Raw genomic sequence first — 26,528 nt, 5'->3', positions numbered from 1 at the left:
GCAGGATTGGGAGCTCAGCAAGAATTTTTCAAGTCCATCTCCTTTAATGCCAAGCAAGAGTGCTGACTTGGATGGGGACATATGGCTGTTCAGGAGTTGAAGTGGCCCAGAGAACAGTTCTGAGACCATCCAGGAATAAAGAGAAACCTCCTCCAAGTAACAAGGAATGAAGGTGGGGCCTGGACAGACTCCAGCCTGGAAAGAGACCTCCAACCTTCCCAGCCCACTCTAGTCTGGTGGACCGCCAGCCTGGATTCCCCAGGAAAGCACAAGGCCTGCCAAACTGGCTTATAACCAACACAGTCTCCTGTGAGCATTCTGGAATGATGTCTCACTATTCTGAGCAAAGCATGCCAGGACCTAAGTGGGGGTGGCCTGTTACTAGGTCTCTACCCAAAAGAGAAGGAAGAAAAAGGGGACAGGACTTGTGCTTCAGAGCTCTTGATGTTTCTGGTAATGTGGTGATGCTGTTCTCCCTTGCTTTCCTGATGAATATTTCTAATCTTTTCACTTGTCATCACTTTGTTTCACTTCAGCATCTCCTCTGATTTTGTGACTTTTCTCTGCAATCATTTTCTATGCTTCATCTCATCAGAACCATCTGCATGAATCTCAGCTGCCATCTGCTAAAAGCACAATGATTACAAAGGCTTTTCCCTGAAAAGAACAGGCTGACAGCTCTTTTAGTCCATACTTATGTCACTGTACCTAATTAAGGGAAATTGTGCCAAAGCCATCCCAGTTACATAATATGTTGTACAAGAAGGAACCTAATAGCAGAAATTCATAGTATGATGAGATTTTAAGTCCTTTACCTCTCTAGCTGAAGATGGGTGGTATGTTTCATCTTCAGTCCTCTGGACTACTGGTTTACCATTGCACTGATCAGAGTTCTCAAGTCTTTCAAAGTTGTTTTTCTCTATAATGTTTCTGTCATTGTATACTTTGTTTTTCTAGTTTTGCTCATTTCAGTTATCGTCAATTCATAAAAGTCTTCCCAGCTTCCTCTGAAACTGCCCATTTGGTCTTTTCTTATGGCACAATAATATTCCATTATGTTCATGTATCATAATTTCTTTAGGTATTCCCCAATAGGTGGATCCACTTTTAGTTTCTAGTTCTTGGCCACTACAAAAAGAGCTGCTATAAATACTGTTGTACATATAGATTCTTTTCACTTTCTTTGATCACTTTTTTTTTTTGTATAGACCTTCTAGCAGTATAGCTGGGTCAATGGGTCCATGCAATTCGATAACCTTTGGAGCATAGTACCAAATCACTTCCCAGAATGGCTGAAGCAATTGACAGTCCCACCAAGAGTGCACTACTCTGCCTGTTTTCAGCACCACCTTTAACATTTGTCATCTTCCTCTTTTATCGTATTTTTCAGTGTGGTAAGTATGAAGTAGTACCTCAGAGTTGCTTGAGTTTGCGTTTCTGTAATTCTTAGGGATTTAAAACATTTTTATGTGGTTATGAACAGTTTGAATTTTTTTTCCTTTGAGAACTGCCTGTTTATTTTCTTTGACAATTTATCAATTGGGGAATGGCTTTTCATCCTATAAATTTGAATCAGCTCCTTACCTAGCCTAAAAATGAAACCTTAATCAGAGAAAGTTGCTGCAAATATTCTTTCCCCATTATTTGTTTCCCTTCTAATTTATCAGCATTAAATTTATTTGTATAAAATCTTGAAAATTTTACATACACAAAATTGTTCATTGTACTTTCTGTCATCCTTTCTATCCCTTTAGTAATCAGAAATTCCTTCCTTACTCATACCACTGAAAGGTACTTTCTCCTTTACTTCCCTAATTCACCTGGGAGGCCACCTTTTAAGTCTAAGTCACGTAACCCATTTCAGAATTTATCTTGGTATATGGTGTGAGATCTTGGTTTATACCAAATTCCTGCCAAACTGTTTTCGTGTTTTCTGAGGAGCATTTTCAAATAGTGAGCCCTCAGCTCATTAATTGGCTTTGGATTTGTGGAACACCATAGGATTGTTGTTTATTTGACTCTGTATGTTTTATGCCTGATCTTTTTCACTGTTGGACTTCATATGTTTGTTCAGTTTTAATCAAGTCATTTTAATGATTACAGTACAATTCTTTATCATAATTTGAGATCTGATACTTATCAGTACCAGACTTACATTCTTCCCACTTTTTTTCCATTATTACCCTTTGTATTCTTGACTTTTTTCCTCTATATGAATTTTATTATTTTTATTTCTGTAAAATACACTTTTGTAATTTGACTGGTATGACAATGAATAAGAAAATCAAGTTTGGTGTTATTGTCACTTTTATTATATTGGTTTGACCTAGCCATGGGCAATTAATGTTCTTACAGTTATTTAGGTCTACCTCCATTTCTGCCAAGGGTTGCATCTAGTTCCTGGGGCTATCTTAGTAGATGCTCTCCCAACTAATGTATACCTTCTGTAGTTATTTTGTTTGTTTTTGGTGAGGAAATCAGGGTTAAGTGACTTGTCCAGGGTCACACAGCTAGAGCATCACGTGTCTGAGGCCAGATTTGAATTCAGCTCCTCCTGACTCCAGGGCCCATGCTCTATCCACTGGGCCCCCTAGCTTCTCAATCTGTAGTTATTTTGAATGGAATTTCTCTTTCTATCTCTATTTCTATCACACTTTTTCCCCCTGGTCAATCATTCAAGGACAAAGAAAGCAAAGAGGATTGGTTGAAGGCATAGTCTCTGAAGAAAATCTTAGCATCAGATTCTGCTTCAAGTTAGTGATTTGGGGCCTTTGGTAACTCAGGTTAGAGCTAAGGCAAGGAAATAAGGAAATAAGAGTCGTCCCTTTTAACAACTAAATAAAGTCAAGCAAAACAAGTTTATATATTGGCTCCTTCTGAAAATGTGTCTCATTAGCCTCTAGTTCACTGCCTCTGTTCCAAGATATGGGAAGCAAGGTTCCTCAACAGTTTCTGGAGCCATGATGGGTCATTGCATTTGCCACGTTTCCGAAATCTGGGAAAGTTGATTTTCTTTCCATTACTGCAGTCATTGCATAACTTTGTCTCCTGATTCTGCTCACTGATTCTGCATCAGTTCCTACAAATTTTCCCAAGGATTTTCTGAATTCAACCCTTTTACCATTTCTTGCAGCACAGTAATATTCCTTTATATTCATATAGCATTTATTCAGCACTTCTGAAATCAATGGACACCTACCTCCCTTCTTTCCAGTTATTTGGGGTTTTTTTAAGCGTTCCTAGAAATGTTTTGGTACATGGTCTTAGGCTGATATGGGTGGTAGCATCGCTGGGTCAGTCATTCCAAAATACTGCAAGGAATGGTTGGGACAAATTTCCAGTTCCAATAAGAATGAATTCATGCTTAAGTCGTGTCCAATTCTCTGTGACACTGTGGGCCATACTGTCTATGGAGTTTATCTTGGTAAAGATACTCCAGAGGACTAAGGGAAAAAGAGGTTAAGTGATTTGCTTAGGGTCACACACAGGTAATAAGTGGCTGAGACCATATTTGAATTCAGGCATTCTGACTCCAGACCAAGAGCTGTCTAATGAATTCATAAACTTGGCTTTCCTTACAAACGCTGCATCTAGAAAAAAGGATTCCACGAGAAAGAAAAGGAGTCAGTTAAGGGAAGAGATTTTCTGGTGTGCAAAAGAATAGAGGAGGAGTCCTCAAACAGTCCGCGGTCTGCGTAAGTGGATTTATCTGGCAAAATTAACAATAACGCTAGAAAATCCAAGAAGACTTTTCGGGACTTCTGCTGTGGACAATGACCAAGATGTAGCTTGTCAGAGGCTGGTTAGCTCAGTTGGTTAGAGCGTAGTGCTAATAACGCCAAGGTCGCGGGGTTTGAGCCCTGTATGAGCCAGCTCCTTTTCCAAGGGACAAGCGCATAAATCCCATTCACAGCACAGTGAAGCACAGGGAACTCACCTGGAAACCTCTGCCGCCACAGCCCTTGTGGGGTGTGTGTGTGGGGGTCAACCAAACTAGCCAGTGAAAGCCAAAGTTGACATGACGTCTAGCTAACCAAGATACTACGGATAATGGGCGAATCTTCGTGAGTCACTTGTGGCGCCCCCAACAGCAGGTGGAGCGAGGGAAATGCGGGAACCCATGTAACGATCTTCTCTCCTAAAATGTTAAAAATACGCTTTTTGTTGATACCTTTCACGTCACCAGAATTTCTTCTTTTTTCCCCAATCCTCTCCAGAAAACCTACCCATTTAACGAGCAATAGTCTTAACAAAAAAAAAAAAAGGAGGAATAGCGGGAAACAGAACCAAAATTGAACATGCACCGAAAAAGTCTGAAAATGCGTGCAACGTTTCACACACGTGGACCTTTGACACTTCCGCAAAAGAGTACGGGTCGGGATGTCTTCTTAGATCTCTACTTTGGGGCCATGTTCTTTCTAATTTTTGCAATTGACATTGTGGCAGTCCGTGTGAATACTGTTTTCTTGGCTCCGCTTACTTCACTCTGCATAAGAGTGTGGAAATCATTCCATGCTTCTTTGTGGTCGTTCGTGGTTATTCATTGTTTCTTACCACACTGTCGTAGTCCCTGAGGTTCATGCACCATAATTCGTTTACCTGTTCCTTCCAATGCAAGGGCATCTCATTCACTGAAACACAGGCAAGTCTCCTTACCTCGACTAGCCCCTGAAGCACGTTTGCTGTCCTCCTTTCACAAAGTGAAATGAATTAAACGGACAAATGCGTTGCATGGCAGCGAAAGAAATGAGGAGAAATCCTTGGCAGTGGAAGTAGGAAATACGCCGGAAATGGATTGTCCTAATTGCTCAGCAGTGAACAACATTCTCAGGATAAATTGGCAGGATTGGGAACTCAGCAAGAATTTTTCAAGTCCATCTCCTTTAACGCTAAGCAAGAGCGTTGACTCAGATGGTGACATACAGCTAGCTAGCTATTCAGGAACTGGAGTGGCCCAGAGAACAGTTCTGAGATCCTTCGGGAATGAAAAGAAACCTCCTTTGAGTAATAAGGAGGGAAAGTTGAACCTGGACAAACTCGAGCCTGGAAAAAGATGCCCTCTTTCCCCCCCTCTGCGAGCTCCTTCTAGTCTGTCCATCCTTCACCTTGCAGGATCCCCATCCTGGAGTCTCGGGGAGGGCATGAAGCCTGACAAACTACTGTATAACTAACTACTAGTATCTTATGAGTATTCTGGAACAATGTGGCACTATTCCTCGAAAAGAATGCCAGGAGCTAAGTGGGGTTGGCCAGCTACTAGGTCTCTACCTCAAAGAGAACAGAAGATTCCCCAATTAATAAATGGTCAAAGAATATGAACAGACAGTTTTCAGAGGAAGAAATGAAAGCTATCTATATTCATATGAAAAAATGCTCTAAATCACTATGGATTAGAGAAATGTAAATGGAAACTACTTTGAGGTACCACAACACACCTATCAGATTGGCTAACATGACAGAACAGGAAACTGGTAAGTGTTGGAGAAGATGTGGCAAAAGTGAAACACTAATGCATTATTGGTGGAGTTGTGAAGTGATCCAACCATTCTGGAGAGCAATTTGAAAGTATGCCAAAAGGGGTATAAAATTGTGCATACCCTTTGACCCAGCAATGCCACTTTTAGGTCTCTATCCCAAAGAGATCATAAAAACGGGAAAAGGACACACATGTACAAAAATATTTATAACAGTTCTTTTTGTGGTGACCAAGAATTGGAAATTGAGGGGATGTCCATCAATTGGGGAATGGCTGTACAAGTTGTGGTATATGAATGTCATGGAACCTTACTGGGCTATAAGGAATGATGAGCAGGCAAACTTCAGAAAAACCTGAAAAGACTCATATGAACTGACACTGAGTGAAGGGAACAGAACCAGAAGACTGTAGGAAGTAACAGCTGCATTGTGTGATGACTGACTTCGGTAGACTTAGCTCTTCTCAGCATTGCAAGGATCTAAGACAACTCCAAGAGACTCACGATGGAAAAGGCTATCCACTTCCGGAGAAAGAACTTTGGAGTCTGAATGTAGATGGAAGCATACTCTTTGCTTTCCTTTTCTTTGGTTATTTTCTTTTGTTTCTTCTTTCACGTGGTTCCTCCCATTAGTTCTAATTCTTTACATCTTGATAAACGTGAAAATGTTTAATATGAATGTGTAAGTAGAGCCTATATCAGATTGCCCACCTTCTTGGGGAAGGGGGAGAAGAGTGTGGGGAAGAAAATTCAAAACTCAAAATCTTATGAAAGTGAACATTGAAAACTAAAAATAAATTGTTAGAAAAAAAAAAGAACACAAGAAAGAGGGAAAGGACCTGTGTGTGCAACACTTTTTATAGCAGCTCTTTCTGTAGGGACAAAGAAGTGGAAAATAAAGGCGTGCCCATCAATTGGGGAATGGCAGAGCAGATTGTGATATCTGAATGGAATGGCATACTAACGCGCAGTAAGAAATGGGAAAAGAGAGTTGCAGAGAAACCACCGAATATTATTAGATCTTTGACATTTTGACGCCATTGTTTAAACCCCAGCTGTGAAAGGATGGAGCTGTGTCAGGTCAGGCTGGCTCAGGGGTTGGAGCAATCTGCCTCTTTTAGCTCATGTGACTGGTTTGGGTCCATTTATGTTTCTGACAGTCCTTAGTGACCCACACTCTGTTAGAAGCCCCCACTGATGTCTCTATGATGAAGGACAAGCAGAAGAATACACTTTCTCTCTTTTCCGTTTCCGTGTCTCTGTCTCTCTGTGTCTCTCTCCTTGTTTTTGTCTCCGTTCTCCCTGTGTGTGTTTTTCTGTGTCTATCTCTGTCTCTGTCTTTCTGCCTCTGCCTCTCTGTGTCCCGGTCTCTCCGTGTGTCTCTATGTCTCAGTGTGTCTCTTTCTCTCAGCTTTAAAGCATTTCTAAGTCCTACTCCATCCCTATTCCCCAGCCTCCCTTACTCCCTTTTCGGCCTTATTCTCCTCACTCTGATCTCCAGCGCAGGGTTTGAGGTGGGTAACATTAGCACAATCTGCGTGAAAGTGTAACTGAGGCTAAGTACAACAGGCCACGCCTAAGTACAAACAGCTCCAAAGCTCTCTCGAAAACTTCTGACCCTGGAACCAACGCCTGATTAGCCACTGGGAAGCCGTGCTTAGTAGAATCGGTGTGGTGTTTTCACTGAGTATCTGTGTTAAATGTTCTGCCAGCGTGTCACAGTCCGCATGGAAGTATGCTCGTAAGTGTTCTGGGGGAAAGCTCTGGGTTTCTTGGCTGTCTGCTCTTCAGTGTGACTGTACAGCTCTTGGCACCTTCGAATATGTTTGTTAGTGGTGCGGTCATGTATTCCAGGCCTTCAATGGGGCCTACAATCCAGAACTATTGACGTTGTCTTTGCAGAAAGTCTTAGGTTTTTTTTATGCTTTCCAAAGAGGCGAAATTCCTAGGTGACCCTGAATCAGCTGGTTGTAAAAGAGTACCATGTAATTGGCTTGGAAGGAGAAAACAGTTTTGCTCATCCGGTCCTAGTTCCATTAAAAGTCACAGTTCCTTAAGTCATACAGCTTATACTCTCCCTTGCGTTCTGGTTGATTATTATTAAGTGAAAGCCATGAAAGTAAAGCAAGAAAGAAAAGTAAGTGAAACTCAAGAGAGGGCTAAGATGTCTATGTAGGAGTGAGTCGAGTCCTGCAATGGACTGAGCTGTGTGAACAAGTGTGGAAAAGGGTAAGGGCGGGCAGGGAAGTTCGTAGGTTTCGAGCTGTTAGCGACCTCGGGGACTTAGGAACTATTTAGTAGGAGTCGTGAAATTCAAATCCGGAACGTGAGGCCTGGAAAGATTAATGGATTTTAGAAAGATCTGAGAGTCTCTTTAGAATGACTCCCATCCCCATCCCCACCCCCACCCCCACCCCCACCCCAGATCATATAACAGTTAAGTAGTAGAGAGCCCAATCGCATGGGCATTGGTGGTTCAGTGGTAGAATTCTCGCCTCCCACGCGGGAGACCCGGGTTCGATTCCCGGCCAATGCAGTTAAGTTTTAGATATCCGCCCTCTTCCTTCTCCGATACGAGAAAGACCGCCTCCTCTCCCTCCACCACTTAGTTTCTCACCTGCCACCCCTGAGGCATTCCCTTACACATTCCTCACTGTAATATTTCTTTGAAGTTTCCAATCATCTCTTGGTGATTGCCATTCTGTTTGTGTGCTTCATCTTCCATTCAACAGATGTTCATTGAGCACCTGCTACTGCAGTCTTTTGTTTCAGTGCCCGGCTTCCTAGCCTCTGCGCTTAGCTGGGGCCTGGCACATAGTTGGCTCTTAATAAATAATGGCTTGGTTGCTTGTTCGTCGTTCTTGAAGAGGATCAAAATGACATCACTATGCTAGAGTCAAGTTACAGAGTGTCTGTGGCTGATCAGACCAATACAAGCTCGGAATGCTCTACCACCGGTCGGGCACAAATAGTCCCATGTGAACATTTGGGGTGGATTTTCTAAATGTGCGCCTCTTGCCTTTCCTTTGAGCTGCTTCAATTCTGCTTTGTTCGTAGATCACAGCACCTTCTCTGGTGGGCATGCCACGATAGCGGTCCTGTGCCAGTGTCTCTCCGTCACACAATCAATTCCAACGTTCTTAACAGAGACTTTGAGAGTGTCCTTATGTCCCTTCTTCTCACCATGTGAACGCTTGCTCTGCTCGAGTTCTCCATAAACGTAGCACTTTTGGCAAGCTGACATTTTACAGTCGAACAACATAGCCAGGCCATAGGAGTTGAGCCCTCTGAAGTAGAGAGAAGAGAGTGTTGGTGTAGATTTTCTGTTAGGGGATGACTGTGTACTCAATGCAGTCTCCCAAGCTGAGAAGCAACAAAGTATGGATCGATTCTCTGCTGCTTGTGTTATTTCTGGCCTAATAATTAACACCAAGAAAACACAGATGCTCCATCAGCCACTACCACACCATCCATACATGGAACCGTCGGTTACAGTAAAGGAAGAAATTTTGAATGCTGTGGCTAAGTTCACTTATCTAGGTACTTTCCAGGGTTTAACATATTGAGATTGATGCATGCATTGCCAGAGCTAGCTCAGTGTTTGGGAAGCTCCTAAGGAAAGTGTGGGAGAGCAGAGGTATTAGACTGGCTACCAAACTGAAGGTCTACAGAGCCATTGTGTTGACCTCATTGTTGTATGCCCTCAAAACCTGGACAGTATACCAGCTCCATGCCAGGAAACCGAATCGCTTCCATTTGAATTGTCTTAGGAAGATTCTGACGATCACCTGGCAGGATAAGATGCCAGACACTGACGTTCTTTCTTGAACTAAACTGCCAAGCATTCAAACTCTAATAAATGAGAGTTGACTGGCTAGTATACTGACTCACTACTTGGCTGACTCTTTGTTGGGCACAATAAGACAGACCCATATTCGCACCGACCCTGGAAGGTGGAAGTCCAGAAATAGGAGCAAAGGATCAATTCAGTCCACATATTATTTCCTTTTTTTTTTTCCTAGGCAATGGGGTTATTTCCTCAAATATACATACCAAATCACGCACTTTTCCAGTTCTCTCTTTCCTAGATTTAAGATACGATCTAATCCCAATAAAAATAGAGTGAGATATAGGTAACCAGGAATCCATCAGCCCATCCTTTTGCACCTAGACTGATCGGGAATCGAGAACAAGCAGAAATTAGAAATCGAGGTCCCACTGAGACTTGAACTCGGATTGTTGGATTCAGAGTCCAGAGTGCTAACCACTACACCATGGAACCACCTTAGGAAAAAAAAACTTCTCTTTCGTTCCTTTTCAGCAAGATCTGGAGCATTTACCTTCATCAATCGCAAATTCCTTTTTCTCAGGAAACTCTATCTTGAAAGACTTGTATGGACTGATGGTGAGTGAAATGAGCAGAACCAGGAGAACGCTGTACACTAACAGCCACGTCGTGCGATGGCTAATATTGATAGATTTAGCCCTTCTCAGCAATGCAATGATCTAAGACATTTCCAAAGGCCTCATTATGGAAAAGGCTATCCACATCCAAAGAAAAAACTATGGAGTTTGAATGCAGATCGAAACATACTATTTGCCATTTTTTTTCTTCTGTTGTGTTTTGTTTTCTCTTTCTGGTGGTTCCTCCTACTGGTTCTAATTCTTACTTACAACATCACTAATGTCAATATATGTTTAATAGGAATATATATATGTATATCCTATATCAGATTGCACGTGGTCTTGGGGAGGAAAGGGGAGAAAAATTTTAAAACTCAGAAAGCTTATGGAAGTGATTGTTAGATAAATCAAAATAAATTAATTAAAAAAAAGAAGTAACACAAGCATTTCGTAACATAATGGAATAAAAAAGATGATTTAACATGAAACTGAAAATCTACTATATACAACTTGCAATTTCTTTTAAATATATAATAAAGTTATCATGCAAAAAAAGAAACTACCTTTTTCGAGAAAAAGGGACAACCTCTACAGCTGCGAAGACACCACCTGCCACTTCCATTGATCACGTGTCTGACTGTGTGAGTCTCTGTCTCTGCCTCTCGCGGTCTCTGTGTCTGTCTCCGCCTCTCTTTTTATCAGATTGCCTTACACACTGAAGGTCCTCGGTTTGAAATCATGGGGAAATCTTTGCCCCCACCCCCACCCCCGTCCATGCCCCCAATACGCTCTCCATCTGCTCTTGGAAGAGGATGGGGTCCCTTTTACAAAACTAACTGTTGATAGTCCTTGAGAGCCCAGCAGGGTTCCCTTGAATCGCAGTTGGTACTCCATTGGCAACAAAGATGTCTAGATCTTTAGTAGACAGACAGGGATACGTTGCTGGAAAAGGTCTCTGCTCTGAGGACTGCAGCGTTCCACCTCCTCAAATTACTCATTCTAGAATCCAACTACGGAAGGAGCACACAAAAATTGTCATGATCAACAAGCTCATGTACAGAACCTGCTTAGCTTGGGCGAGAGGGAGCAGGTTATACCTTTACCCCTCAGAACCGCAGGTCCCGAAGCACCACTACCGCCCTACTCGCCTAGAATGGCCTGATTCCCTTCCCACCTGGGGCCTTCCAGAGACACTTGGGACCAGGAAGAAGAGTTCTCCTCCATCACAATCACAAGTTCTGCCTTAACCAGGGGTGGGCTAATGAGGTGGGATGAGGGAGAGATGGAGAAAGAGCACATTTGGGATGGTTCAGCCGAGAAGGGATCAGGATTCTCCGGGAATTCCCTGGGAATTCTCCTGTTCTCCACTGGAGAGGAAGGGAGGGGGAGAGAGAGAAATAGGGAGAATAGAGAGATAGAGGCAGAGAGACTGATACCAAGACAGAGGCAGAAGGGGGGAGAGAGAGAGAGAGAGAGAGAGAGAGAGAGAGAGAGAGAGAGAGAGAGAGAGAGAGAGAGAGAGAGAGAGAGAGAGGAAGGAGGAGTAGGAGGAAGAGAAGAGGAAGAGGAGGAAGAGAGGGGGAGGGGAGAAGGGAGGAGAAGAGACAGAGAGAGAAGATCAGTGCGCAGCGCAGCCGGTGTCTGCGTGATAGAAGGCCTTGTCATTTGCTTTTGAACAAGGTAGAGATGTTTGAGAAAATGAAACTCCATTTTAAAGTGGAATGTACATGATACAAATGTCTGTGAAATCTAGTGAAAGCTAGCATTGTTTTAAGAGGTTCGGTGATGTACAGTAGGCATTCTAGAGGCTGGACTTGACTCCAAATCCAGCAGCTCAATTTCATTCACTGGAAATCTCTTAGGTTTAATTTCTAGGAAATTCTTTTTCTCCATGCATCAACAGACAAGTATGGTTCTCTTCTTGATTCTCCTTTTCGTCCAAAATGATGAACTCTTCTACTTAACCCCTCTTCCACTCCTTGGCCTAGAGGCACTATTTAACTTGTCTGTCCTTCTGGAAGAGGACCAGGGCATCAGGAAGGTGATGTCATGACTTGCAAGTGAATTGGATTTAAGTGAGGGAGGGCTGTGCATAGTCACCAGCCTCACTTTCTCCTCCGGAGCCGTCTGAGTCCAGTGGCCAGATAAAGATCAGGACAACTGGAGATGGTGCCTGGTGCAGCGGAAGACCTTGGCCTTTTTAACCGAAGGTCCTTCCAAGTTCTCACTTGGCCTGAAGCAACAGTCATTCAGTGACCAAGGCTAGGTAGGAAATGAGCCAAGGAATGGCCCTTTTTGCCCAATTAAAAAAAAATTTAATCTGGGAGGAGAAGATCCTCAGGGTTTCTGGCCAAAACAGAAACAATTACTATTTGCATTTACTCTGAGCCATCCGGGCCCCCAAAAAGTGGGGCGTGGGCTGGGATCTATTGTTAGCCAATCAATGAGAGCCAGAGTGAATTGGGTTGAAGGCATGGTCTTTAAGAAAGAAATCTAGCCAGTAAACACCAAGATATCATTTTAGATTTCAGCCATCAAATTTTGCATTCCTTTGGTCAGAGCACCCGCTGGTAAAGCTGTGATATCCTATGTGGACAGAGGGAGAGAAAGAAAGAGGGAGACGGAGAGGAGAGAGGGAGAGAAGGAGAGAGGGAGAGAAGGGGGAGGGAAGGAAGGAAAGAAGGAAGGAAGGAAGGAAGGAAGGAAGGAAGGAAGGAAGGAAGGAAGGAAGGAAGGAAGGAAGAAGGAACTGCATTCCCCATCTGTAACTGGCCAGTTGGGTCCCCACTGGAGCAGTACGAACTACTCACAGGTTGTTTGTCCTTCGTTATCGAAGAGTACGGTGACATCAGATGCCTTGACTTGAAATTGAATTGGATTTAAGTGAGACAGGTCTGTGCAAAGTCACCAGCCGCACTTTCTCCTCTGGAGCCATCTGGGTCCAGTGCAAGATATAGATCAGGACGACTGGAGATGGCTCCCACTATTTGGTTAGGGAACTCTTGGAGAGAGTCTCGCGTTCGTGGTTCTCACACGCTTTTCTGCCTCTTTGCGCTGACTTTTGGTTCTTGTCTATCAGTTTCTGCTCTCTTCCAGACAGCCAGATGTCAGCGTTACTACAGATCTAAGGAAGTGTTCCGAGCTTAGGACCTTGCACATTGTAAGCGCTTACTAGATATTTTTGCATTGTGTTCCATCCCGTGGGACTGAGAGAACAAGGAATATGCGCGCGCGCGAGTGCATGTTTTCACGTTTGGCAGCTGTGTGTTTTGAACTGATTCTTCGTCCCCATTCTTGGTCTTCGACTCCACCTCCACCTCGCCCCCCCCCACCCCTTTTCCAGCTTCTAAGTATTGTCCGGGCGAGCCAAGGTCTCGTCCTGTAGCTGCTAAACCTGCGGCAGGCACTCATTTAAATCTTGACTGAATGGGTGAATCCCAAAGAGAAAATGATAACTGCTCTGAAAAACTTGCGCTTGTGAAGTTTATGACCCCCTCCCAATAATCAGGCTTGAGGGAAAAAAAACAAGCAAAAAGTCTGAACTATGGAAATGGAGAGGAGGGAAATGGGCACAGCAGTGGACACTGGCCTGTCATGTTTCCATAACTTAAATTCCTAGAGCCCCTGTATTATGTGTGAATTTAACCGCAAGCCATGTGTTCTCCCTCCCCCCACCCTTAGCAAAATAACTCTATTTTAATATAAAAAAAGCTTATAAGTTTAGCTTAGTCATAGTTATGCTCACTGGTTACACCCTACAAGAAAAGTTAATTTAGATAAGTTTAGCTGGTCCCCAAGGCTAAACACTTTTGTAGGCATAAGTTTTGTTTAGATGAGTTTAGGTACCGCCCCAAGGTACCACCCGAGCTTACCCAGTGTATGTGCGCGCCCCAGATAAAATTTCCTCCCCTCCCCTTACACTTCTAAAAATTGTGTAAAAAAATGGTTTTGTTCACCTGTCAGCCTGTCTACGCTATTGTGGACCGTCCAGTTTGGTCGAGGACGCTGACTCTCTAGTCGGGCAGGATGGCCAGCTAGATTCTGCCCGAGGGGAGCCACGATCCAATTTTGCTGGTAGTCCGGGTAATCCCGTACAATCTGTGGCTTTCTATTCTCCGGAGCAAATCTTGGGGGCAAGGGGTGGGGGAAGCGGTGACTTGGCTTTGCAGGTAACCTTAAGAGACCTTCTGGTACACCTGGATAGTGCAGACAGCTGTGAGTGGTCTTGCCTAAACCTGGCCTTAGGCATTTACACCTGTTACAATAAACAACGTCGATTGCGCAGCAATTCGGACCGGACGTGAGTCACTTGCGACTCCAGTTCAATTTGCTACAAGGGAACCACTTAATACAAAAGGAAAAGTGAAATGAACTTTTAAAAAGTCGGTGCATTGGCCGGGAATCGAACCCGGGTCTCCCGCGTGGGAGGCGAGAATTCTGCCACTGAACCACCAATGCTCCCGCGTGGTCGTTTTTTTTCCTATGCTTCTCTTCATTTATCCCAGGGGGCTTTGCAGATCATTAAAAAGTCACCTAAATCTTCTATGTAGTGTCTGGCAGAGCCAAAGTCTCGTCCTGTAACACCTAAAGCTGCGGTAGGCACTCGTTTAAACCTTGACTGAATGGATGAATTCTTGATCTGCACAACAGCAGCACCAATAGCACCAGAAAACTTCTAAGGTCCTTGACGCCTTGAAACCTATGCTCCTCTCTCCCCTTAGCCTCCTTTTTCCTCTTCTCACAGCTCAGTCCTCAGAGACTGTGTAACTCTGTCTCTCTCTTCCCCTCTCCCTCCCCTCTCTCCCTCCCTCCGTCTCTCCGTCTCTCCCTTTCTCCCCCTCTCCCTTCCCTCTCCCTGTCTCCCCCCCATACACATGCACACACACACACACATACACACCTGGGTTCAGAAATACATTTCACTCAGATATAGTCCAGTATCCCTTCTTTGAAGAGAGATTGTATGACCCTAATCTCCTTCTCCCTTGCTTTGAACAATCTAATTCTCTCTTAGGGAGGAATTGGTAGAGGATACTCTAGAAATATCCCTCTATTCATTCCTTTCTCCAAGCCACATCTAAATAGACAATTGTGGACATATATATAACCTACATGGGCAATACAAACACACAATCTACATAAGCAATGGGCTTTTCATAATTCTATTCTTATTGAACTCCCCTGAAGCCTGATACTATTGACCACTGTCTCCTCCTGGGCACTTTCTCCTGTCTGTTTTTTTCTGACACAATTGTATTGTTTCCCTTCCCTACCTATCTGTCTATTTCTTCTCGGTCTTCTCCAGTTGTTCCTTATTCACATACCACACTTTAACTGAAGTTGTACCCCAAAGCTCTCTCCTGGATCCTCTTGTCTTCTCTCTCTGCATTTTCTTTATTTTTCTAAAAAAATAAAATAAAACAGTTGGCAGACATGTTTCTCTTCTTTCCAAACCCTCTTCACATTTTAAAAGAAAAAGAAAACCCTTGGCACTAATATGCAAATTCCCTCATTGTCCATGTCCAAAAATGTTTGAATCTTTGTACATCTTGGATTAGTGGCCTCCCTATCAGGGGATGGGCAGCACAAATTATCATCATTTCTCTGGAAGCATTGGTGGTCGTTGCAATGAAGAGAAATCTTCAATCTTTCCTTTTTGTTTGTCTTTCGTGTTGCTGTTAGTTCGGAAACTGTTGTCGCAGCTCCTCTCACTTCACTCTGCCTTAGTTCATACAAACCTTCCCAGGATATTCTGAAATAAACCCACACGTTATTCCTTGTGGTGTATTCTATTACATTTATATATCACAGTTTATTCAGCCATTCCCCAATTGATGGACACCTCCCTAACTTTCAAGCTCTTTGTGATTATAAAAAGGTGCTATAGCTACTTTTGTACATTGGGCTCTTTTCCTCTTACTTTGATCTCTTTGAGGTACAGATCTAGTGGTCCTTCAATGTTTTCTTTCCATCATCTCATCAGCTCCCATTGATTTAACTACCACCTCTAGGCATATGACTCCTTACTACATGTATGTATGCATGTATTCGTGCACGGGTTACATAGGTAAATAAATGCACGTGTACCCATAAATACATATTAGGCTGTGTGTGTAAATATCAGAGGGATGCTTTCCCCTTTGGGGGAAAGCAAAGGTCAAACACTTCACCCACAAAGCTAGAGATAATGAGATATATACACATATCCATACATATGCATATATGTATAGGCATATATGTACGGAAATACATATATATTATTTATGTATATATGTGTGTACATGTAAATATATGAAGTGGTTGACCTTTGTTTTCCCCTTGAAACTTGACCTTGTGTGAAAATGTAATTGAAGCCCAGGAGAGGTAAGAGCATGACATTGTTGCCGTGTGTGTGTGTGTGTGTGTGTGTGTGTGTGTGTGTGTGTGTGTGCGCGCGCGAGCGCGAGCGCCAGTTTCTGAGGATTGAGTCGTGGGCAAGAGCAAAGAAAGTTAAAGGGAGAGAGAATGAGAGCAGCATAGGTTTGGAGGCATCAGGGACCTAAGAAATTTACTGGTGAGATTGGCGCTTCAGTTGTGTAGATCGGGAACCCGAGGCCTAGATTTAGATGACTTTATAATGAACTACTCGTTTCATTGTGTGCAGAACCTAGTAAGATAAAGGAAGAGAAGTATAGGATAGGAAAAGAAGTGTCGGGGCATTGGTGGGTCAGTGGTAGAATTCTCGCCTCCCACCGACCCGGGTTCGATTCCCGGCCAATGCAGCATAGCCTTCAAAGGTTTGTTTCGCTCTCCAAATATGAACACCTTTCTCTTTGTATTAATTGGTTCTTTGTACAACGCAAGTGTTCCCTAACAGTTATCATACTCACTCATTCAGCTAGGTTTTAAATTAGCATCTACCGAAGTTTTAGGTACTACAAGACCAGATCTTGGTTTGCCCAGACACTACAAAGAAGTTGAAAAGGGGTGGAGGACGGGGGTGGGACGGAGGACCAAGAACTAGGGACAAAGAGTGTGTTCAATGCACACAGCTCCCAAGCGCATGAAAACACACGCACGTGCACACTCTCACACACATTTCTTGTTCTCTTCGCCCCAGAGTTTCAATGAAATTCAAAGAATATCGAGTAGCAGCCTGCAACGTACTGTGCAAGGTCCTAAGCTAGGAGCCAAGGACGCCAAGGCCGAGGGCAATATCCTCAAGATGCTCACTTAGATCTGGAGTGACGCTGAGATCCTTCCGTAGTTGGAGTCCAGAAGGAGTGATGTGAGGAGTTAGGAGGCTGCAGTCCTCAGAGCAGGGACCTTTTCCAGTAGTGCGCATCACTAGTCTGTCTACCAAAGGTCTAGACATCTTTACTGCGAATCGAGTACGGACTGAGATGCTAGGAAACCCTGCTGGGCTCTCAGGGACTACCGACAGTTAGTTATGTGGAACGGACCCCTTTCCTCTCCCAAGCGCAGACTGAGAGAAGGACTTACGGGGGAGGGGGAGGAAGAGGAAAGGGATGAACAATTATTTCCTCTCAGTTTCCAACCCAGAAGCTTTGGCGTGTAAGGAGAATGTGATAACCAGTACCGTAAGGAAACTACTGTAAAGAAAGAAACGAGGAAGGAGCACACACACACACACACACACACACACACACACACACACACACACACACACCACACACGGACGGACATAGAGAGAAACAGAGACAGAGCTGGACTCAAAGACACAGGCACAGAGAGAGACAGAAAGACAGGGTCAGAAAGGGAGACAGAGACAGAGATGCATACAGTCAGGCAGGCGATCAATGAAAGTGTAAGGTAGTGTCTTCACAGCGGTGAACATTATCTTCTGCTCTTGAATAAAGTAGGATTTCTGGAAGAAAAAGGATTCCTGATTGAGGTAAATATTCCAAATCTTGCTGAAAAGGAACGAAAGAAAAGTTTTCTCAAGGTGGTTCCATGGTGTAATGGTTAGCACTCTGGACTCTGAATACAGGGATCCGAGTTCAAGTCTCGGTGGGGCCTTGGGTTTTCTTTCCCCCCCCTACTTTCACAAGTCCTTACATAAGGAAAGAAGGTACTTTTCTTGATTCCCCGTTAGTCTAGGTCTAGAGTGAAGGCCACACTTTCGTACTCTACTTTTATTGGGTTAGGTCGTATCTTAAGCCCAGGAAAGAGAGAACCCGAAAGATGCGTGATTTGGTCTGTATGTTGGGCAAATCATATATGGACTGAATTTTGAAGAATAATATTTTGCCCCTACTTCTTTCAGCTTCCAGCGTCGATGCGAAACCGGTACTCGTCTTATCGCTCCCAACAGAGTCAAGTAGCGAATTGGTATACTAGTCAGTCAACTGGTATTTATTAAGCTCCAGTTAAGTGCCAGGCTCCGTGCTAAGCACTGGGGATAGGAAGACAGGCACAGAAACAAAAGACTATGACAGTAGGTGCTCAGTAAACGTCTATTGAAATGAAAATGAAGGACACAAACAGCATGGCAATCATCAAGAAAAGATTGGAGACTACAAAGAAGCATGGCCGTGAGTATTGTGTGAGAAGGGTGTCTCAGAGCTGCCAAGAGCTTTGGGTCTAAGGTCGAGTCCCAGAAGGTGAGAAACTTTATGGTGGAAGGAAGGAGACAGTGTTGTCAACAGTGACGAACAGATACCTAAAAGCTTAACTGTATTGGCCGGGAATCGAACCCGGATCTCCCGCGTGGGAGGGGGCAATTCTGCCACTGAACCACCAATACCTATGCAACATCTCTTTGTACTACTTACCTTTCGATGATGGGGTGTGTGTGTGTGTGTGTGTGTGTGTGTGTGTGTGTGTGTGTGTGTGTGTGTGTGTGTGTGAGGATCCTTATTCTAAAGAAACCTCAGATCTTTCTAAAACCCATTAATCTTTCGAGGCCTCACCTTCCTGATTGAATTTCACCGACTCCTACCAAATAGTCCGTAAGTCCCCAAGGTCGCTAACAGACAGCTCGAAGCCTACGAACCTCCCTGCCCGCCCTTACCCTTCTCCACACTTGCTCACACAGCTCAGTTGCAGGGCTCGACTTCACTCCACTCACTCCTACATAGACATCTCTAGCTCTTAGCCCTCTCTTGGCAGCTTCACTTACTTTTCTTTCTTGCTTTACTTTCATGGCTTTACTTTATAATAATCAACCAGAACACAAGGGAGAGCATAAGCAGTATGATTTAAGTAACTGTGACTTTTGATGGAACTAGGACCAGATGTGCAAAAGTGTTTTCTCCTTCCAAGCCAATTACAGTACGCTTTTACAACAAGCTGATTCAGGGTCACTTGGGAATTTCGCAGTTATAAGTCGCCTCTTTGGAAAGCATGAAAATGATGACTAAGACTTTCTGCAAAGACAACGTCAACAGTTCTGGATTGTAGGCTCCATTGAGGGCCTAGAATACATGACCACACCACTAACGTATTCGAAGGTGCCAAGAGCTGTAGTCATACTGAAGAGTAGAAAGCCAAGAAACCCAGAGCTTTTCCCCAGAACATTTACGAGCATACTTCTACGCAGACTGTGACACGCTGACAGAACATTTAACACAGATACTCAGTGAAGACATCACATTGATTCTACTAAGCACAGCTTTCCGGCGGCTAATCAGGCTTTGGGTCCAGGATCAGAAGCTTCCGAGAGAGCTCCGGAGCTCGGCGTGGCCTGTTGTGCTTAGCCTCAGTTACACTTTCATGCAGATAGTGCTAATATTACCCACCTCAAATCCAGCGCTGGAGATCGGGGTGAGGAGAATAAGGCCGAAAAGGGAGTAAGGGAGGCCGGGGAATAGGGATGGAGGAGGACTTAGAAATACTCTAAAGCTAAGAGAAAGAGACACACACAGACATAGAGACACACGGAGGGAGAGGGACACAGAGAGACAGAGACAGAAAGACAGACAGAGACAAAGATAGCCGCAGAGAGATACACACACAGAGAACAGAGACAAAAGCACAGAGAGACAGAGACATAGAGAGAGAAACAGAAAAGAGAGAAAGTGCATTCTTCTGCTTGTCCTTCATGACAGAGACATCAGTGAGGGCTCCTAACAGAGTGCGGGTCACTAAGGACAGTCAGAAATAAAAATGGACCCAAACCAGTCACATAAGCTAAAAGAGTCAGATTACTCCAAACCCTGAGCCCGTTTGACCTGACACAGCTACATTCTGGGTAGCTGGGGTTTAAACAATGGTGTCAAAATGGAGGAGCCACTAGAAAGAAAAACAGAACAAAATAACCAAGAAAAGGAGAGCAAAGAATATGCTTCCATCTACATTCAGCCTCCAAAGTTCTTTCTCTGGATGTGGATAACCTTTTTCCATCATGAATCTTTTTGGGTTGTCTTAGACCCTTACATTGCTGAGAAGAGCTAAGTCTATCAAGGTCAATCATTGTACAGTGTGGCTATTACTGTGTGCAATGTTCTCCTGGTTCTGCTCACTTCCCCCAGCACCAGTTCATATGAGTCTCCAGGCTTTTCTGAAGTCTGCCTGCTCATCATTTCTTATAGCATAGTAATGTTCCATGACATTCATATACTACAACCTGTTCAGCCATTCCCCAATCAATGGACATCCTCTCAATTTCCAGTTCTTTGCCACCATGGAAAAAGCTGCTATAAATATTTTTTGTACATGTGGGTCCTTTCCCCTTTTTTATGATCTCTTTGGGATAGAGACCTAGAAGCGGCATTTCTGGGTCCTTTGCCAGGAATAGTGCCACATAGTACCAGAATGCTCACAGGGTACTAGTAGTTGGTTATGCACAAGTTTGGCAGGCCTCATGCCTTCCCTGAGACTCCAGGATGGGGATCCTGCAAGGTGAAGGATGGACAGACTAGAAGGAGCTCTCAGAGGGGAGAAAGAAGGGTGTCTCTTTCCAGGCTGGAGTCTATCCAGGTTCCGCTTTTGCTCCTTGTTGCTCAGAGGTTTCTCTTCATTCCCGAAGGAGAATCATGCAATGATTTCCACACTCTGATGCAGAGTGAAGTAAGCAGAGCCAAAAAAACCCCAGAATTCACTGGGACTACCACAATGTAAGTTGAAAAATTTAGAAAGAACATGGCCCCAAAGAAGAGATCTAAGAAGGCATCCCGACCTGTACTCTTTTGCAGAAGTGTCGGAGGTCCACAGGTTTGGAATGTTGCACGTATTTTCAGACTTTTTCAATGCATGTTCAATTTCAATACTGGTTGGTACCGTTTCCCATTCTTCCTCTTTTTTTTTTTCTGTTAAGAGTTGCTAGTTCAATGAGTTGGTTTTCTGGAGGGGCTGGGGAAGAATGAGGAAGAAATACTGGTGATGAGAAAGGTATCAATAAAAAGTGTATTTTTAAAAAACTGTAGGAGAGAAAGTCGTTACACTGGTGCCCGAATTTCCCTGGCTCGATCTGCTGCTGCGAGTGGCACAGGTGACTACAGAAGATTCGCCTTTTATCTATCATCTCTTGGTTAGCTAGATGAGGTGTGAAATTTGGCTTTCATTGGCTAGTTTCGTTGCCCCCTCAACCCCCAAGGGCAAGAAAGCAGGGGTTTAGAGTTCCCTGTGCTTCACTGTTCAGCGAGTGGGATTTGTGCGCTTGTCCCTTATAAAAGTGTAGTGGCCCGTACGGGGATCGAACCCGCGACCTTGGCGTTATTAGCACCACGCTCTAGCCAACTGAGCTAACCGGCCTCTGGCAGAACGTACTTCACTCAACATTCACAGCAGTAGTACAGAAAAGTCTCCTTGGGTTTCTAAGCATCGTTGTTAATCTTGCCAGATAAATCCATTTAAGTGAGCCTCGGACTGTTTGAGGACTCCTCCTCTACTGTTTTGCACACCAGAACCTCCCTTCCCTTAATTGACTCTTTCTTTCTCGGGGAATCCTTCCTCCCCCCCCCCCCAAATGCAGCGGATGTGAAGAAAGGCAAAATTATGAATTCATTAGGTAGCTCTTGGTCTGGAGTCAGGAAGACCTGAATTCAAATATGACCTCAGCCACTTACCAGCTGTGTGTGATCCTGGGCAAGTCATTAATCTGATTCCTTTGGTCCTCTGGAGTATCTTTGCCAAGATAAACCCCATAGACAGTATGGTCCACAGGGTCCCAAAGTATTGGACACGACTTAATAACCACGAATTCATTATTTTTGGAGCCAGGAATTTATCCAACCATTCCCTACAGTATTTTTAAATGACTGACCCAGCAATGCTACCATGCATATGTAAGACTATGTGCCACAATATTTCTAGGAACACTTAAAAAAAGGCAAACATACAACTGGAAAGAAGGGAGTTGGGTGTCCATTGAGGGGATGGATGAATGCTGCAAGAATATAAAGGAATATTATTGTGCTGCAAGAAATGGTAAAAAGAGATGGATTCAGACAATCCTTGGGAAGACTTGTACAAACTGGTGCAGATTCAGGGAGTAGAAGCAGGAGCAAAAGTTATACAATGACTGAAGTAATGGAAAGAAAATCAACTTTCATAGATTTCAGAAACATGGCCAATTCAACAACTCATGGCTCCAGAAATCGATAATGAACCTTGCTTCCCACAACTTGGAACAGAGGCAGTGAACTAGAGGCTAATGAGACACGTTTTCAGAAGCAGCCAATATGTAAACTTGCTCTGCTTGACTGTATGTAGCTTTTAAAAGGAAGGACTTTCCTATTCTTTTCTTTGCTCTAACCTGAGCTATCAAAGACCCCAAATCAGTAATTTGAAGCAGAATCTGACTCTAAGGTTTTCTTCAGAAATTATGCCTTCAGTATATATGTCTTGAACCCATTCTCTTTGCTTTCTTTGTCCTTGGATGACTGACCAGGAAAAAAGTGTGGTGGAAATAGAGATAGAAGGAGAAATTCCATTCAAAATAACTATAGAAGGTATGCAATAGTTGGCAGAGTATCTACTAAGATAGCCCCAGGAACTAGATGCAGCTCTTGGTAGAAACGGAGGTAGACCTAAATAACCGCAAGAATATTAATTATTCATGGCTAGATCAAACCAATATAATAAAAATGACAATAACACCAAACTTAATTTTCTTATTCATTGCCATACCAAATTACAAAAGTGTATTTTACAGAAATAAAAATATAAAATTCATGTAGAGGAACAAAAGGTCAAGAATATAAAGAGTAATAATGGAAAAAAGTGGGAAGGATGCAGGTCAGTACAGCACCAGATCTCAAATTATGATAAAAAGCAGTTCTGTAATCATTAAAATGACTTGATTAAAACTGAACAAACATATGAAGTCCAACAGTGAAACAGATTAGGCATAAAACATACAGAGGCAAATAAACACAATCCCATAGTGTTCCACATATCCAAGTAAGCCAATTAATGGGCTAAGGACTCACTATTTGAAAAAGCTCCTGGGAAAACTGGAAGACAGTTTGGCACAAATTGAGTATAAATCAAGATCTCACACTATATACCAAGATAAACTCTAAAATGAGCTATGTGACTTAGACTTAACAGGTGACTTCCCAGGTGAATTAGAGGAGCAAAGGAGAAATCGTTTTTCAGTGACTTGGGTAGGGAAAGAATATCTGATTACAAAAGTGATAGAAAGGGTGACAAAAAGGAAAAGGGACAATTTTTTAATGGAAAATGTAAAAGTTTTTGTACAAATAAACTTAATGCTGATAAACTGAGAAGGGAAACATCATCAGGAAAGAATATTTGCAGCAACTTTCTCTCATTAAGCTTTCATTTGTAGGCTAGTTAAGGAGCTGATTCAAATTTATAGGATGAAGAGTCATTCCCCAGTAGATAAATGATCAAAGAATATGAACAAGCAGTTCTCAAAGGAAAAAATGCAAACTATTAATAACCACATGAGAAAATGTTTCAAATCACTATGAATTAGAGAAATGAAAACTCAAGCAACTCTGCTTCATACTTATCACACTGAAAAATGTAATAAAAGAGAAAAATGTCAAATGTTGAAGGTGGTGTGGAAAACAAGCAGAGTAGTGCACTCTTGGAGAGACTGTCAATTGGTCCAGCCATTCCGGAAAGTGGTTTGGTACTATGCTCCAAAGGTTATCAAATTGCATGTACCCATTACCCCACATAGAAGGCCTATACAAAGAAAGAGATCAAAGAAAGTGAAAAGGACTTTCACTTACAGCATATTTCTAGTAACTCTTTTTGTAGTGGCCAAGAACTAGAAACTAAGAATGGACCCACCTATTGGGGAATGCCTAAAGAAATTATGATATGTGAACATAATGGAATATTTTTGTGCCATAAGGAAAGACCAAATGAGCAATTTCACAGGAAGCTGGGAAGACTTTATGAATTGATGCTAACTAAAATGAGAAAAATAGGAAAACAAAGTATACAATGACAGAAACATTATAGAGAAAAACAACTTTCAAAGACTTGAGAACTCTGATCAGTGCAATGGTAAACCAGTAGCCCAGAGGAATGAAGATGAAACACATCACCCACCTTCAGCTAGAGAGGTAAAGGATTTAAAATCTCATCATACTATGAATTTCTGCTACTAGGTTCCTTCCTGTACATCATATTATGTGACTGGGACAATCACTTCTCTCTATGTGATAGGTCAATTTAAATTACTTATGTTGTGTGCTCATAGATGTTCATGTGTTATCCATGTAATTAGTTGGAACTGCAAATTCTGTCCCTGGCAGGAAAGAAGAGAGACAGTGAGAATCTTAAGGATCCATGCTGGGCAAAGGATTGCTGGGCATATTGGGGAGGGCAAGGTCCCTGGAGAAGAGGTAGGGTGAAATTGGGGTTGTTATTGTTGGACTTTTGCTGTTGAAAGAAATAGATCATAAAATCAAGAACCTGTGCTAGCAGGGGCCAGGATAATGGTTATGCTTAGATTTGCTTTCATGCCAGCCTGGAGACTTGGAATGAAATTAATTTCATAACTCTAGCTTCCAGACAATTACTGTGGGATTTCCTCAGAAGAGTTTCCTAAAGCAAATTTTGTTTGCAAAGGATGTCCATAAGAGGTAATGTGAAACTCAGGCCACAGGTATTTCAAACCTTGGGTCTCTCTGTCTGACTTTGATTTGGTTTCCCTTAACCAGGTGTAATGACCCATAACTATGGAGAAAAAGAGCTATCAGCCTGTTGTTTTCAGGGAAAGCCTTTGTAATCATTGTGCTCTAGCAGATGGAAGCTGAGATTCATGCAGATGGGCCTGAAGAGATGAAGCATAGAAACCAATTGTAGAGAGAAGCCACAAAATCAGGCGAGATGCCGAAGTGAAACAATGTGATGACTAGTGAAAAGATTAGAAATATTCAGCAGATCGACAGAGAGCGTCAGTAGCACACTACCAGAGACATCAGGAGCTCTAAAGCTTTGGGTGTGTGAGTTGTGCTGGGTGTATGTATACACAAAATGCCTGTGCCCTGGCCACTGGAATTGCTGGCATGTGCTTCTTCACCAATGTTTTTTAGTCACACAAATGTGCCCTCCATGCCTGTTGCTTGAGCATGTGGTTTCTTTGTGCGTGTTCTACTCAAAGTCTTAATTTATGGGAGAGAGTATATCATCCATGCATGGCAGTGTATAGACAAAATACTCTGGTTGGGTTTATTTTTGGGGGTGGATGGGTGGAGAAGCTATGTTTTCTTATTAAATGTGCCTTGATTTGAACTAACATGTCTCTAAGGAAAGTGTTTAAAGACATTATGGGGGTAGAGGACTCACGAACCATGAGTTTTTTGTTTGTTCTACCATTTTAAAAGTTTTATCAATACCTATCCTTTTCTTTTTCTTTTTTCTTTTCTTTTCTTTTCTTTTCTTTTCCTTTCTTTTCTTTTCTTTTCTTTTCTTTTCTTTTCTTTTCTTTTCTTTTCTTTTCTTTTCTTTCTTTCTTTCTTTCTTTCTTTCTTTCTTTCTTTCTTTCTTTCTTTCTTTCTTTCTTTCTTTTTTACTTCACATTTATTTCCTGGCAAGGGGCTTGCTATGAAATTTGGCTTTAGTTAATTTTGATTTTGTCTTTTGATTGATTTTCATTTAGTCTTTTGATTTAAGTCCCTTCTCTCTCCACCCTTTCCCTCCTCCTTCCCCTCCCCCCCATCATAGATCATAGATTTAAGACTTTGTGAAAATGCCCCCTGGGGAAAGCAGAAGACCTTGAGACTCAACAGAATTCCATCCCTGAAGCTGTGCAATGTGCATGAGAACATGTCCTGGGTTTTGCCAGGTTGTTTTGTGGTCAAAACAGTGCATATGGTGAACAGCTGGCAGACATTTTGAGTCTTCTAGAGCCATGAAGTTGTGGAATTGGCTTAGTGACTGGATTTGTGTAAGCATTGATTCATTTTGGCTTCTTTTGGAATGTGATCTTTATTTTTTTTGTTTTAAAACTTTTAGTTTCAAGTAAACAAACTGCAGTGCATAAAATGTAGCTACATCATTTTTGTAACTCAAGTTTCTTCTTTTATCTTTTTGTTGTCAGGACTTCTGACATTTCTCTTAACACTGTCATTCTTGTATTTGTTCTAAAATATCTGCCATTGCTTCCATTTTCTATACATGCCTTTGAAACATAATGCGGTAAATGAATATCCTGTGCATCCGTATCTCAGATGTTTTCTCTTTCACTAGAATAATTTTTGTTGTCAAAACTTCATTCTTTAG

General features: G+C 42.7%; 1 long non-coding RNA gene and 5 other non-coding genes across 6 annotated transcripts in view; 3 read left to right on the top strand and 3 right to left on the bottom strand.

Annotated features, from left to right (window-relative positions):
- LOC110220087 (uncharacterized) overlaps nt 1-26,528 on the top strand; it is a 113,777-nt gene that overhangs the window by 71,603 nt on the left and 15,646 nt on the right. The window lies entirely within an intron of this gene.
- Nucleotides 7,940-8,010, top strand: TRNAG-CCC (transfer RNA glycine (anticodon CCC)). The gene has a single exon. It is a non-coding gene; the product is annotated as a tRNA-Gly (tRNA).
- TRNAQ-CUG (transfer RNA glutamine (anticodon CUG)) lies at nt 9,685-9,756 on the bottom strand. Its single transcript has one exon. It is a non-coding gene; the product is annotated as a tRNA-Gln (tRNA).
- TRNAG-CCC (transfer RNA glycine (anticodon CCC)) lies at nt 14,266-14,336 on the bottom strand. Its single transcript has one exon. It is a non-coding gene; the product is annotated as a tRNA-Gly (tRNA).
- TRNAQ-CUG (transfer RNA glutamine (anticodon CUG)) lies at nt 17,826-17,897 on the top strand. Its single transcript has one exon. It is a non-coding gene; the product is annotated as a tRNA-Gln (tRNA).
- Nucleotides 21,499-21,572, bottom strand: TRNAI-AAU (transfer RNA isoleucine (anticodon AAU)). Its single transcript has one exon. It is a non-coding gene; the product is annotated as a tRNA-Ile (tRNA).

Source organism: Phascolarctos cinereus, unplaced genomic scaffold (assembly GCF_003287225.1).
Source record: "Phascolarctos cinereus isolate Bilbo 61053 unplaced genomic scaffold, phaCin_HiC Scaffold_5;HRSCAF=322, whole genome shotgun sequence".
In the NCBI taxonomy this organism is placed as follows: Eukaryota; Metazoa; Chordata; class Mammalia; order Diprotodontia; family Phascolarctidae; genus Phascolarctos; species Phascolarctos cinereus.
The sequence above is the reverse complement of the archived record's forward strand: the minus strand, read 5'-3'. Positions and strand labels throughout refer to the sequence as shown.